The 12,180-nt window shown below is 48.3% G+C and overlaps 1 protein-coding gene and 1 pseudogene across 2 annotated transcripts in view; one reads left to right on the forward strand and one right to left on the reverse strand.

Moving 5' to 3' along the window:
* LOC124607035 (leucine-rich repeat-containing protein 4-like) overlaps window positions 1–12,180 on the forward strand; it is a 1,293,164-nt gene that overhangs the window by 651,699 nt on the left and 629,285 nt on the right. The gene's annotated exons all lie outside the window — the stretch shown is intronic.
* On the reverse strand, window positions 4,111–4,228 carry LOC124555586 (annotated as a pseudogene).

Consider the following 12,180-nt stretch of genomic DNA (forward strand, 5'->3'; position numbering starts at 1 on the left):
CGAGGCAGGATTCGAACCTGCGACCGTAGCGGTCTTGCGGTTCCAGACTGCAGCGCCTTTAACCGCACGGCCACTTCGGCCGGCGGTACCAGTCTGGTTCCCGAAAGAAACAAAGGCGGTTTTCTTTGCGGCGAGATCTATTTACCGAATTTCAATCACCAACTTTTTCTTCCGAATGCGAAAATATTTTGTTGACACCCGCCTACGTAGGGAGAAATGATCATCATAATAAAATAAGAGAAATTAGAGCTCGAACGGAAAGATTTAGGTGGTCCTTTTTCCCACGTGCCATTCGAGAGTGGAATAGTAGAGAAGTAGTATGAAAATGGTTCGATGAACCCTCTGCCAGGCAGTTTAAAAATGTTCAGATGTGTGTGAAATCTTATGGGACTTAACTGTTGAGGTCATCAGTCCCTGAGCTTACACACTACTTAGCCAAAATTATCCTAAGGACAAACACACACACACCCATGCCCGAGGGAGGACTCGAACCTCCGCCGGGAACAGCGCCGGGCGGTTATGGGTGAATTGCAATGTAACCATGTAGATATAGATGTAGAAATTCAGGGTGAAAGTAAAATGAATGTACTCCTAAAAAACATGAACTCTGAGGTTTAATTTGCTGACGTACCGTTTCGGGAAAGGTGTGCCGTTTATATCGCTGCATTACCCCACTACATTGACGTCACGGATGCTACAGTTCCGACTTTTGAGCTGGGAGCGTTGCTGTTGCGTTGTGACGAGACGGCCCGTGAGTTTAAGTTAGTATGTGAATCAGGCCCACAGGACAGCTAAGGTTGCCCACGGCTGTCGTAAGTCATCTCACTGTCGTTGTGGAAACGGCTGCCACGCAGTGGTTTGCACATTCGAGGAAAGAGGATGAACTCACTAGGCGCTATGTCACGAGAATATGGGGGCCTAAGACAAAATTAAATAGCCGAAAGAAGCAGCGTGTGTGGAAGCGTCATGTGCAGAATAAGCTGGCTGATCGTACAAGAGAAGCACCCCAGTGGACATTTTCCCGTGCCACTTCATCCTGACACCCTCCTGTAATCTGATCACTAAATCTCGTTAGTGTGCTCCTCTGACGATTCGTGCCTTTAATCTGATAGTATCACTCCTAGTTAGTCCCAAAAACCGCTCAGCACGTTAGAGGACGACGACTGAAATCCGTGCCCAGCCTTCCGGAATTACGTTTTCTCTGGTTTCCCTGAATCACTACAGGCAAATGCAAGGATGATTCCTGGAATGAAAGGGCACGATTGAAGGGGCACGGACAATTTCCTTCCACGTCCGTGAAACATTTCAAGCTTGTGCTTCGTTTCTAATGACCTCGATGCAGTCGTCTCTTTTCGGACTCGCTGAATATGCTCGAAGCCTCCCGCACCGTTTATCGTCGTGTGTCGCTTGACGTCCAGGAAGTAAGAGGGAACGGACATATAGCCACCACGGAGGCAGACCGAGGGCTGTTTGTCGTGCGCATGGGAAACCGGCTCAATAATTCACGTGGGGGCGGGGTCCGTCATGCGTCGCTCGCGCCGCCGCCTCATCAATACGTCACGCGGCGCAAATAAACACGCCGCGTGCGGTGCGGGAGGCCGCGCGCGTGCCGTATGTGCGTGCGTCGCAGAGACGGGCTGCGTGCTGTGTCCGGAGATGGCTGCCTTACTGGTGTATTTACTGCCCCGCGTCCGTGACGCACCGTACGTACTCGGCGCCGAGTTAATGTCTGCTCCGCTATTCCTGGCGCGTCCGGCCGGATGGTCGTCTGCAGATGGCCCTCGCGCTGCTTCCAGCACCGTTTGCGGGTCGCACGGAGCTGTAAGCAGGAGCGAGCAGCAGTGCAAGGTGTTTGTCCATCACGCAAGCGTGATCCTCATCTGCATCTGTAGTGTGCCAAGCACTATGCAGCGCATGGCAGGAGATACCTCCCTTTGTGCTGTAACACATAGTAGGACATCATCCAGTTCCAGTCTCGTCTGGAGCGCTAGAAGAACGACTGCTTAAATTCCTCTGTGCGGGCAAAAATTAGTTTAATCTTGTCTTCGTGGCCGCTACAGGTTTTTGTATATTCCTAAATTCAAGTGTTTTGGAAGCAGTCTTCCTTGCAGATTGATTGAGTTTTACCAGTATCACACCTGAGACTGCAGTCTCTGATCAAAAGCACACGGACACATCTATTTACTGCGGAACTGACCACTAGACGTCATGAGAGGCGAATCCATCAGTATAAAAAGAGGCAGGGAGTAGCTTGTTGACAGAGAAGGAACAACAACACAAAGAGTCGGTTAGGAGAGCTCAGTGACTTCGAACATGGACTAGACATTGGATGTTATCTGAATAACAGATCCATAACGGACATTTCAACTCTTCTAAACCTGCCAAAATCAACTTGTAAAAAGAAAAGGAGTAGGAACTATCGCAGCTAAATGAAGACCACGCAGATCTGATGTGCTGAAAGATGGCGGCCGTCGAACATTGCGGAGGGTGGTTGGGAAAAGAAAAAAAAAAAAAAAGAAAAAAAAAATTAAAAAAATCATTGCATGCAATCCGCGGAGGGAATCAATCGTGAATTCCAAAGTGCTACAAGCAGTCCATCTAGCATGGCTGTCCATAGAGACTTAAAAAGAGAGCGGTGCAGAACCGAGCAGCTCCTTGTGAGACACATATCTCTCAGGTCATTGCTAAGCGACGCCACTGGACAGTGAATGACTGGAAGTGAGTAACTGCGAATGGTGATTTACACTATATCATGTGACAGAAGGGTTCCGGTTGAGCACATGCCTGGACAACGTTACACGAAATCGTGTGTAGTACCAGCAGTATGGAGGAGGTGGCGTCAGAGTATTGGTGTGCCCTTCGTAGTTAGGATGCGGTCCCGTTACGTTGTGGTCCCCTTATTGGGCTCATGAGAACGCTAGACGCTGAAGTATATAAACACTTTTTACAGCATTGTCTACTGCGTGCAGCATATTAACATCGGGGAGCCAATGAATTGTGTATCGACATGAAAATGCACCCATCCGTGGAGAAGTATCTGCGAGGCAATGGTTTGTGGACAATAACATCTGTGAAATGGACTTGTCTGACCAGATCCCGTCCTGAACCAGGTGGAACACTTTTGGAATGAGTCAGAAGGTTGACTTCACACCAGACCGGAGCACCCAACATCATTACTTCGTCTGGTTTCGGCTCTTGAGGAAGAATGATCTGTCATTCCTCCGCGTGACCGCTACGGTCGCAGGTTCGAATCCTGCCTCGGACATGGATGTGTGTGATGTCCTTAGGTTAGTTAGGTTTAAGTGGTTCTAAGTTCTAGGGGACTGATGACCACAGATGTTAACTCCCATAGTGCTCAGAGCCATTTTTTTTGTCATTCCTCCGCAGGTACCTCACTGGACGTGTCCGCAGCAGAGCTGAAGCTGTCATATAAGTTGAATGAATCCAATCACGGATCACTGATGTTTTAATAATGCGAGGGGTGTTCAGTAAGTAATGTAACACAATTTTTTCTGGAAGCGGGTTGGTTTTATTCGGGATTAGATCGAAACGAACGTCTTGCTGCACCAATAACGCCTCCATCATCCACGTACTGCTTCCTGCGGGGTGCAACCTTCATTGCTCAGACAGATGGAAGTACGAAGGTGTGAGATCCAGGATGTAAGGCAGATGATCAGGAACAGTCCAATGAAGTTTAGTGACCTCCTTTCGGATGCATAGGCTTGTTTGGGGCCTTGGGTTGTCATGGAGAAGGAAAAGTTCGTTTCCATTTTTGTGGTGGCGAACACACTGAAGTCGTTTCTTCAGTTTCCTGAGGGTTGCAAAATACTTTTCTGAGCTGATCATTGCACTGCAAGGCAGAACAAAAAAAAAAAAAAAAAAAAAAAAAAAAAAGAAACTTAACTCCATCCGAACAGGTCAAGAAGGCCCAACGGTATCGACCGACTCGCTGTCAACCTCAGTCCACAGGCGTCACTGGATGCGGATATGGAGGGGCATGTGGTCAGCACACGGCTCTCCCGGCCGTATGTCAGTTTCCGAGACCGCAGCTGCTACTTGTCAGTCAAGTAGTTCCTCAGTTTGCCTAACAAGGGCTCAGTGCATTCCGCTTGCCAACAGCGCTCGACAGACCGGATGGTCACCCATCCAGGTGCTAGCCCAGTCCGACAGCGTTTAACTTCGGTGACCTGAGGGGAACCGGTGTTACCACTGCGACAAGGCCGTTGGCCTCACAAGGGAGAACATCAAACGGAATAGCCCGTTGAGAGCCCCAGAAGAAAGTCGCTTTGACATTACCGCCTGATGGTGTGGCTTTGAACTTTTTCTTCTGTGGAGAGTTCGTGTGACGCCACTGCATGGATTGTCGTTCTGTTTCCAGTTCGAAGTAACGAATCCATGTTTCATCGCCTGTGACGATGTTCGACAAACATTGTCACAATCAGCCTAGTAACGCACAAGCAATTCTGCGCATTTGGTCCATCGTCTTTTCTTTTTTTATGGCCTTCTATAAAGCGGCAGTAATGGAGTGGGCACACACCTTTTAGTGTCACCCCACGTGGTGGAAAAGTGTCAGCACTGCCAACAGAGGCATCCAGTTCTGCAGCGAGTTGTTTCATTCTGATCCTTCGATCGCGTCGAATGAGGGTGTCCGTAAGTTCTAGCACTGCTGGACTCACAGCTGTGTGCGGCCGGCCGGCACGCGGGAGATTTAGACAGGTTTGCGTGACCTTGTTGCAATGATGACAGACGCCTCGCTCGACGACTCACCGTGCTTTTGTCAACTGCCAGGTCTCCTTAGACGTTCTGCAAGCGCATATGAATATCTGTGATGGTCTGGCTTCCCGCCAAAAGACACTCAGCGTTACCTCCGTTACAGACGCCACCGAAATTTCATCAATCTATAAGGGCAGAAGAGGAAATATTCCACAATGTCCCATAACAATTTCCGCATTATTTCAACCGAAGTTGGCTGAGAAAAAAATGTTTTTCATTAATTATTCAAAGGCTCTTGTAGATTATTACGATTTTATAGATCTTTTGATATTTTTGTAACGCTGATGTGTCTCTGTATTGGTCCTAATGATGTTTAAGATAGAGCCGGATAAAGATAAAACATTTCAGTCACTGATCTATTAACAAAAACGAATGAGGAACTAGACTTTTATTGTAGCTACATTGTAATAACAGTTATCGTTTGCGGCCATGAAAGCTTATACACTACTGGCCATTAAAAGTGCTACACCACGAAGATCACGCGCTGCAGACGCGAAATTTAACCGACATTAAGAAGATGCTGTGTCATGCAAATGATTAGCTTTTCAGAGCATTCACACAAGGTTGGCGCCGGTGGCGACATCTACAACGTGCTGACATGAGGAAAGTTTCCAACCGATTTCTCATACATAAACAGCAGTTGACCGGCGTTGACTGGTGAAACGTTGTTGTGATGCCTCTTGTAAGCAGGAGAAATGCGTAACATCACGTTTCCGACGTTGACAAAGGTCGGATTGTAGCCTATCGCCGTTGCGGTTTATCGTATGGCGACACAGCTGCTCGCGATGGTCGAGATCCTATGACTGTTGGCAGAATATGGAATCAGTGGGTTCAGGAGGGTAATACGGAACGCCGTGCTGGATCCCAACGGCCTCGTATCACTAGCAGTCGAGATGACGGGCATCTTATCCGCATGGCTGTAACGGATCGTGCAGCCACGTCTCGATCCCTGACTCAACAGATGGGGACGTTTGCAAGACAACAACCATCTGCACGAACAGTTCGACGACGTTTGCAGCAGCATAGACTATCAGTTTTGAGACCATGGCTGCGGTTACCCTTGACGGTGCATCACAGACAGGAGCGGCTGCGATGATGTACTCAATGACGAACCTGGGTGCACGAATGGCAAAACGTCATTTTTTCGGATGAATCCAGGTTCTGTTTACAGCATCATGATGGTCGCATCCGTGTTTGGCGACATCGAGGTGAACGCACATTGGAAGCGTGTATTCGTCATCGCCATACTGGTGTATCACCCGGCGTGATGGTATTGGGTGCCATTGGTTACACATCTCGGTCACGTCTTTTTCGCAGTGACGGCACTTTGAACAGTGGACGTTACATTTCAGATGTGTTACGACCCGTGGCTCTACTCCTTCATTCGATCCCTGCGAAACCATACATTTCAGCAGGATAATGCACGACCGCATGTTGCAGGTCCTGTACGGGCCTTTCTGAATACAGAAAGTGTTCGACTGCTGTCCTGGCCAGCACATTCTCCAGTTCTCTCACCAACTGAAAACGTCTGGTCGATGGTGGCCGAGCAACTGGCTCGTCACAATACGCCAGTCACTACTCTTGATGATCTGTGGTATCGTGTTGAAGGTGCATGGGCAGCTGTAACTGTACACGCCATCCAAGCTCTGTTTGACTCAATGCCCAGGCGTATCAAGGCCGTTATTACGGCCAGAGGTGGTTATTCTGGGTATTGATTTCTCAGGATCTATGCAACCAAATTGCGTGAAAATGTAATCACATGTCAGTGCTAGTATAATATATTTGTCCAATGAATACCCGTTTATCATCTGCATTTCTTCTTGGTGTAGAAATTTTAATGGCCAGTAGTGTATTTTTATAAACATTTGTTTGTAAGCGACCCTATATTCGCACTTCCCCTTGTCTTCTCTGACACTTGTCACGTCGTTGTAACGAGTAGGAACATCGCACGATTGGTTGAGGCCCCCGGCCGTCGGAGTAGTCGCGCTGCGGAAAGCTAGTGAAGGCGGGCGGCTGCGGCCACGGCACCTGGCCACTGCCAGTAATTGGGCGGGCTCCCATCCTTCCGTAGTTTGGCACTGGCCCCAGCGGCGGGCGCGCTGCTGACTCGGCCGCGGAATCCGTTTGATTCGGCATAATGAGAATCGGAAGGGCGCGCCGCCGCCGCCGCCGCCGCCTCCGCCGCCCCCGCAGGCACCGCCGCGGCCACACCACCGCCCCTGCTAGCGCCGCCGCCGCCGCCCATATCGATCGCCTCGCCTCCCAATCCACCGCGGCGAGCCGCGCCTCCGGCGCTCACTCGTTACCTATTCGCATTCCCTGGCGCCGTTTGCGATCCTCATCCATGCAGAGGAGAGACGCAAAGCGAATCCTCACTCACGTTCTAGCTTCACCATTTTGATTTACGGGAAATCAGTGGGCCAGTCTCTCCTACAACGAAGGATTGTGTAACGTCATCATTGTAGTATCTCCTCGGGAATAAAAAACTCTGGTTTTGAAATAACCTAAGTCGATTTCTACATAATTCTTGGTTGCAAGAGTCAGTTATACCACCCTCATACTAGATATGAGGGAAATAAATTATTCGTAAAACACCACAGGCTCGTGTGTGTGTATGTGTGTGGTGTGTGTGTGTGTGTGTGTGTGTGTGTGTGTATACAGCGTCTTTCAAACTCTTTGTGAAAAAAGTGATGAAAGATCACGTCATCTTTTTTTGTACTTTCAGCATTGCAGCCCAGTTAGCAATCGTGATAATCTAATATATAAGAAACTATCAGCCTGGTTTGTGGTAATCAAACCAACCTTTACCTAGGTTTCAGCCCAAATAATTGAGCCTTCTTCAGAAGATATGCCTGAATCTATAATTTGTCTAAGAGGGCATGGTCTAAAAACGAAACTAAAACAGCCTGAATAGGCGTAGTCACGTTTTAAAAATGCGGAACGTAAGTAGTAAGTCAACACCAAGACTTACGCTATGGCTTGCACCTCTTCTCCATGGACGCCGTGCGGTGGGTCTCGGGAGCTCACGTGAAACTAAGTAGGACTAGATAACGCGCTGCAAATCAGCTAAGGCTGCTAAGTAACCGTTTGCGTGGCAAAGAAATGATCGTGCAGTTACAAATGAAGTATTCGACAAATTTTTGTTCATGAAGTTTTATTGTAATAAGAAATTTCTTTGTTGAAAACAAAACGGATCCCACTTTCTACTAGGGTAATATGTGCAGTTTTTGTAGAACGTCAAACGGTTTGATGAAATGCTCTCAAGTTTCAAGGTTGTCCGGCTAAAATAGTATAACTACGAGGGGCGTTCAATGAGTCAACAATACCTTTTTCTCTCTATTTTTTTTTTTTTTTTTTTTTTTTTTTTACTCGGTCAGTTTCGGTTGAAAAATTGCAAAAATTGTTGGAGGATGCCGTGGAATATTCCCCCTTAAGGCCCTATAGTTTCATGAAGTTTCGATAGGTGGCGGCGCTATATGTAGCCTTTAAAATGGCATCTGCAACGGATGTAGGTTCCATGCAGAGAACAGTCATTGAGTTTCCTTTGGCGTTAAATTGGAGCATCGCAGACATTCATAGGCGCCTGTAGAATGTCTGCGGAGACCTGGCAGTGAAAAAACAGTACGGTGAGTCGTTGGGCGAGGCGCCTGCCATCGTTGCGACAAGATCGCGCAAAAACAGTTCGATGTGCCGCGTGCCGGCGTACCACACAGAGCTGTGAGTCCAGCGATGAAGGAACTTGCGGGCACCCTCATTCGAGGTGATCGATGGATCACAATGAAACACCTTGCTACCGAACAGGACGACTCTGCTGGTAGTGCTTAGACACTCATACACCAGTTACGGAACTCAAAACTGTGCTCCTGCTGGGTTCCTCGGCGCCTAACAGAAGACTGTAAGGACCTTCCATATGTTTGGTCCGACGAAGGGCGCTCTCTGCGGGAAGCAGTAAGTGGATGATAGGGAGGCTGTTGATGAAGGAAGACCTTGGCAACGACGTTGACCAGTAGAGTGGTACCATGCAGCCCTATAGGCCCTACCAGTAAAATGGCATAGGTTGCGCAAAGCTGTCGGATCGAACGGAGATGATATTTCGTAACTAAAAGAGTGGGAATAATGTGGTGTACTGCCGGCCGGTGTGGCCGAGTGGACCTAGGCGCTTCAGTCTGGAACCGCTCGACTGCTACGGTCGCATCTTCGAATCCTGCCTCAGGCATGGATGTGTGTGATGTCCTTAGGTTAGTTAGGTTTAAGTACTTGTAAGTTCTAGGGGACTGATGACCTCAGATGTTAAGTCCAGTAGTGCTCAGAGCTATCTGTGGTGTACTGGAATCATCATCATTATGTTAGAGTCTTTGTCCCACTTCAACGCATGGTCCGCCTTGTTACTATGTAGTTGGCGATACTAGTGTCAGAGTGTGGCAGGATGCCCTTCGTGTCACCCCCCCCCCCCCTTCCCCCGGGATGGAATTAGTGTGTACCCCAGCGGTCTGCATCTAGTGTATGCCGTGAAATAGTGCGAACGTTTGTCAAATGTCTGCGAGGCGTGTAATTGAGGCGGGACGTGAAGACCAGCCCAGTATTCAACTAGTGGGATGTGGAAAAGCGCCTAAAAATGACATGCGCGCTGGTCGGCACACCGGTCGTCGGTGTTAATCCGCCGGGCGGATTCAATCTGGAGCCGGGGCGCCTACCCGAGTTCAGGGGACATTTAAAAATGTGGGTCCCGACCGGAACTCGAACCTGTAATCTCCTGCTTATATGGCAGACGCTCTATCCGACTGAGCCATCGAGGACACAATGTTCTGTATTGGAATCCTGAACAAAAACCGACCTGCTGTCAGAAGGAACACAAACGTGTTGCATTACTTATTGAATGAACATCTCGTGAAATTCGTTGAAAAGTCGCGGAATTTCGACGATGATAACGCCTTGAAACTGCAGAACTTTGCGTCGGTTTCTTTATGCCTGAAAAATCTTCCTTCACCCTTACGTGATGTCTTCATCAGTGCTCTCTTGCGCTAGTTATACGAATTTAAGTCTGGTTCGATAAGTCGTGTGATGGATCATTCGCAGTGGCAGAAATAAAAACTAACCTCTGTAATCTCCAAGAACAGAAATAGGAGAAATAATTAAACAGAAAATTAAATTCCAGAACATCTTGGGACTGCCTCATACTTGTGCGTAATTCCCACAGATACCGGCAGAAATGTGCGCCGAAATTTTCTTTCCCTACTTCTTAGCTAGTGTTTCGCATTAACTGATGAAATATTAAACAACTTTACTGCTTTCGAGACTAAATGGATGATTTTTTGCAGTGCCCAATTGTTCCGGTGCTTTATCCCTCAGTTCATCTTCAGTGATGAATGTTTGAACCTTGAACATTTAAAATAATGTTACCCTGATTCTTGCAAGAACAAAAATGTCACTGTGTGCACGGTGTGGACAAGGAGAAGCTCCAGGATAATTTTTTGCTCTCCAGAGTAAAATGAAAATTGTGCACGCAGCAGAGTTCTTCAAAATAAAACTGCGCTGCCCTGGCTTCTATGCAGTCGAAATTACTCTGCTTTGTCATTCTCGCCGCGCTGCAACGTCTTGCAGCTTTGAAGACAAAACAGTTCTCATTAGCGTAAGATTTTGTGCGCCTCCTGGCGAGGTATCGCGGAGCGGCAAATTTCCCGTGGGGCTGTCGCTGCAGCTGGCCGTAGGGCAGAGCAGGGCGGCCCGGAGCGGGCGTGGGGGCGGCGGCGCTTCCGCCGGTGAGCGCGCCCTGTGCAGCGGGGTTTGTCCCGGCCACCTCCCAGGGGACCAGTGCGACTGTGTGTATGTGTGAGTCGCCGCAGCACTCTACCTCTGTCTGCTCAAATATGCTGACGGACTGCCGGGAATAACGAGCGGAACGCCGCAGACACATAATAAGGTTCTGTGTTATGCTCTGCGGGGACCGTCTCATCTGTAGTGGCACTGGCTTGTAGAGCTTTTGCTAATTCACTGTGTGTGGGTGTCCGTACGAGAACGCTCGCACGCCCATTCCCGCTGACACCAAATATTTTATTGCTCCTGCTCACCCCTTTACGAAGCTTGTAAGGCAGTTTTGCTTTATGTTACACTGTTTTACCGAAGAACGTGTCCACCAGCAGTTGCCATGAAAACCCGTTACTCTTAGTGTCGGTTTCAATTGTCTACATCTACATCTACATTTATACTCCGCAAGCCACCCAACGGTGTGTGGCGGAGGGCACTTTACGTGCCACTGTCATTACCTCCCTTTCCTGTTCCAGTCGCGTATGGTTCGTGGGAAGAACGACTGTCTGAAAGCCTCCGTGCGCGCTCTAATCTCTCTAATTTTACATTCGTGATCTCCTCGGGAGGTATAAGTAGGGGGAAGCAATATATTCGATACCTCATCCAGAAACGCACCCTCTCGAAACCTGGTGAGCAAGCTACACCGCGATGCAGAGCACCTCTCTTGCAGAGTCTGCCACTTGAGTTTGTTAAAACATCTCCGTAACACTATCACGGTTACCAGATAACCCTGGGCCGGCCGTAGTGGCCGTGCGGTTAAAGGCGCTGCAGTCTGGAACAGCAAGACCGCTACGGTCGCAGGTTCGAATCCTGCCTCGGGCATGGATGTTTGTGATGTCCTTAGGTTAGTTAGGTTTAACTAGTTCTAAGTTCTAGGGGACTAATGACCTCAGCAGTTGAGTCCCATAGTGCTCAGAGCCATTTGAACCATTTGAAATAACCCTGTGACGAAACGCGCCGCTCTTCTTTGGATCTTCTCTATCTCCTCCATCAACCCGATCTGGTACGGATCCCACACTGATGAGCAATACTCAAGTACAGGTCGAACGAGTGTTTTGTAAGCTACCTCCTTTGTTGATGGACTACATTTTCTAAGGAATCTCCCAATGAATCTCAACCTGGTACCCGCCTTACCAACAATTAATTTTATATGATCATTCCACTTCAAATCGTTCCGCACGCATACTCACAGATATTTTACAGAAGTAACTGCTACCAGTGTTTGTTCCGATATCATATAATCATACAATAAAGGATCCTTCTTTCTATGTATTCGCAATACATCACATTTGTCTATGTTAAGGGTCAGTTGCCACTCCCTGCACCAAGTGCCTATCCGCTGCAGATCTTCCTGCATTTCGCTACAATTTTCTAATGCTGCAACTTCTCTGTATACTACAGCATCATCCGCGAAAAGCCGCATGGAACTTCCGACACTATCTACTAGGTCATTTATATATATTGTGAAAAGCAATGGTCCCATAACACTCCCCTGTGGCACGCCAGAGGTTACTTTAACGTCTGTAGACGTCTCTCCATTGATAACAACATGCTGTGTTCTGTTTACTGAAAACTCTTCAATCCAGCCTCACAGCTGGTATG

The sequence above is a fragment of the Schistocerca americana genome, chromosome 1 (genome assembly GCF_021461395.2).
Source record: "Schistocerca americana isolate TAMUIC-IGC-003095 chromosome 1, iqSchAmer2.1, whole genome shotgun sequence".
Lineage (NCBI taxonomy): Eukaryota > Metazoa > Arthropoda > Insecta > Orthoptera > Acrididae > Schistocerca > Schistocerca americana.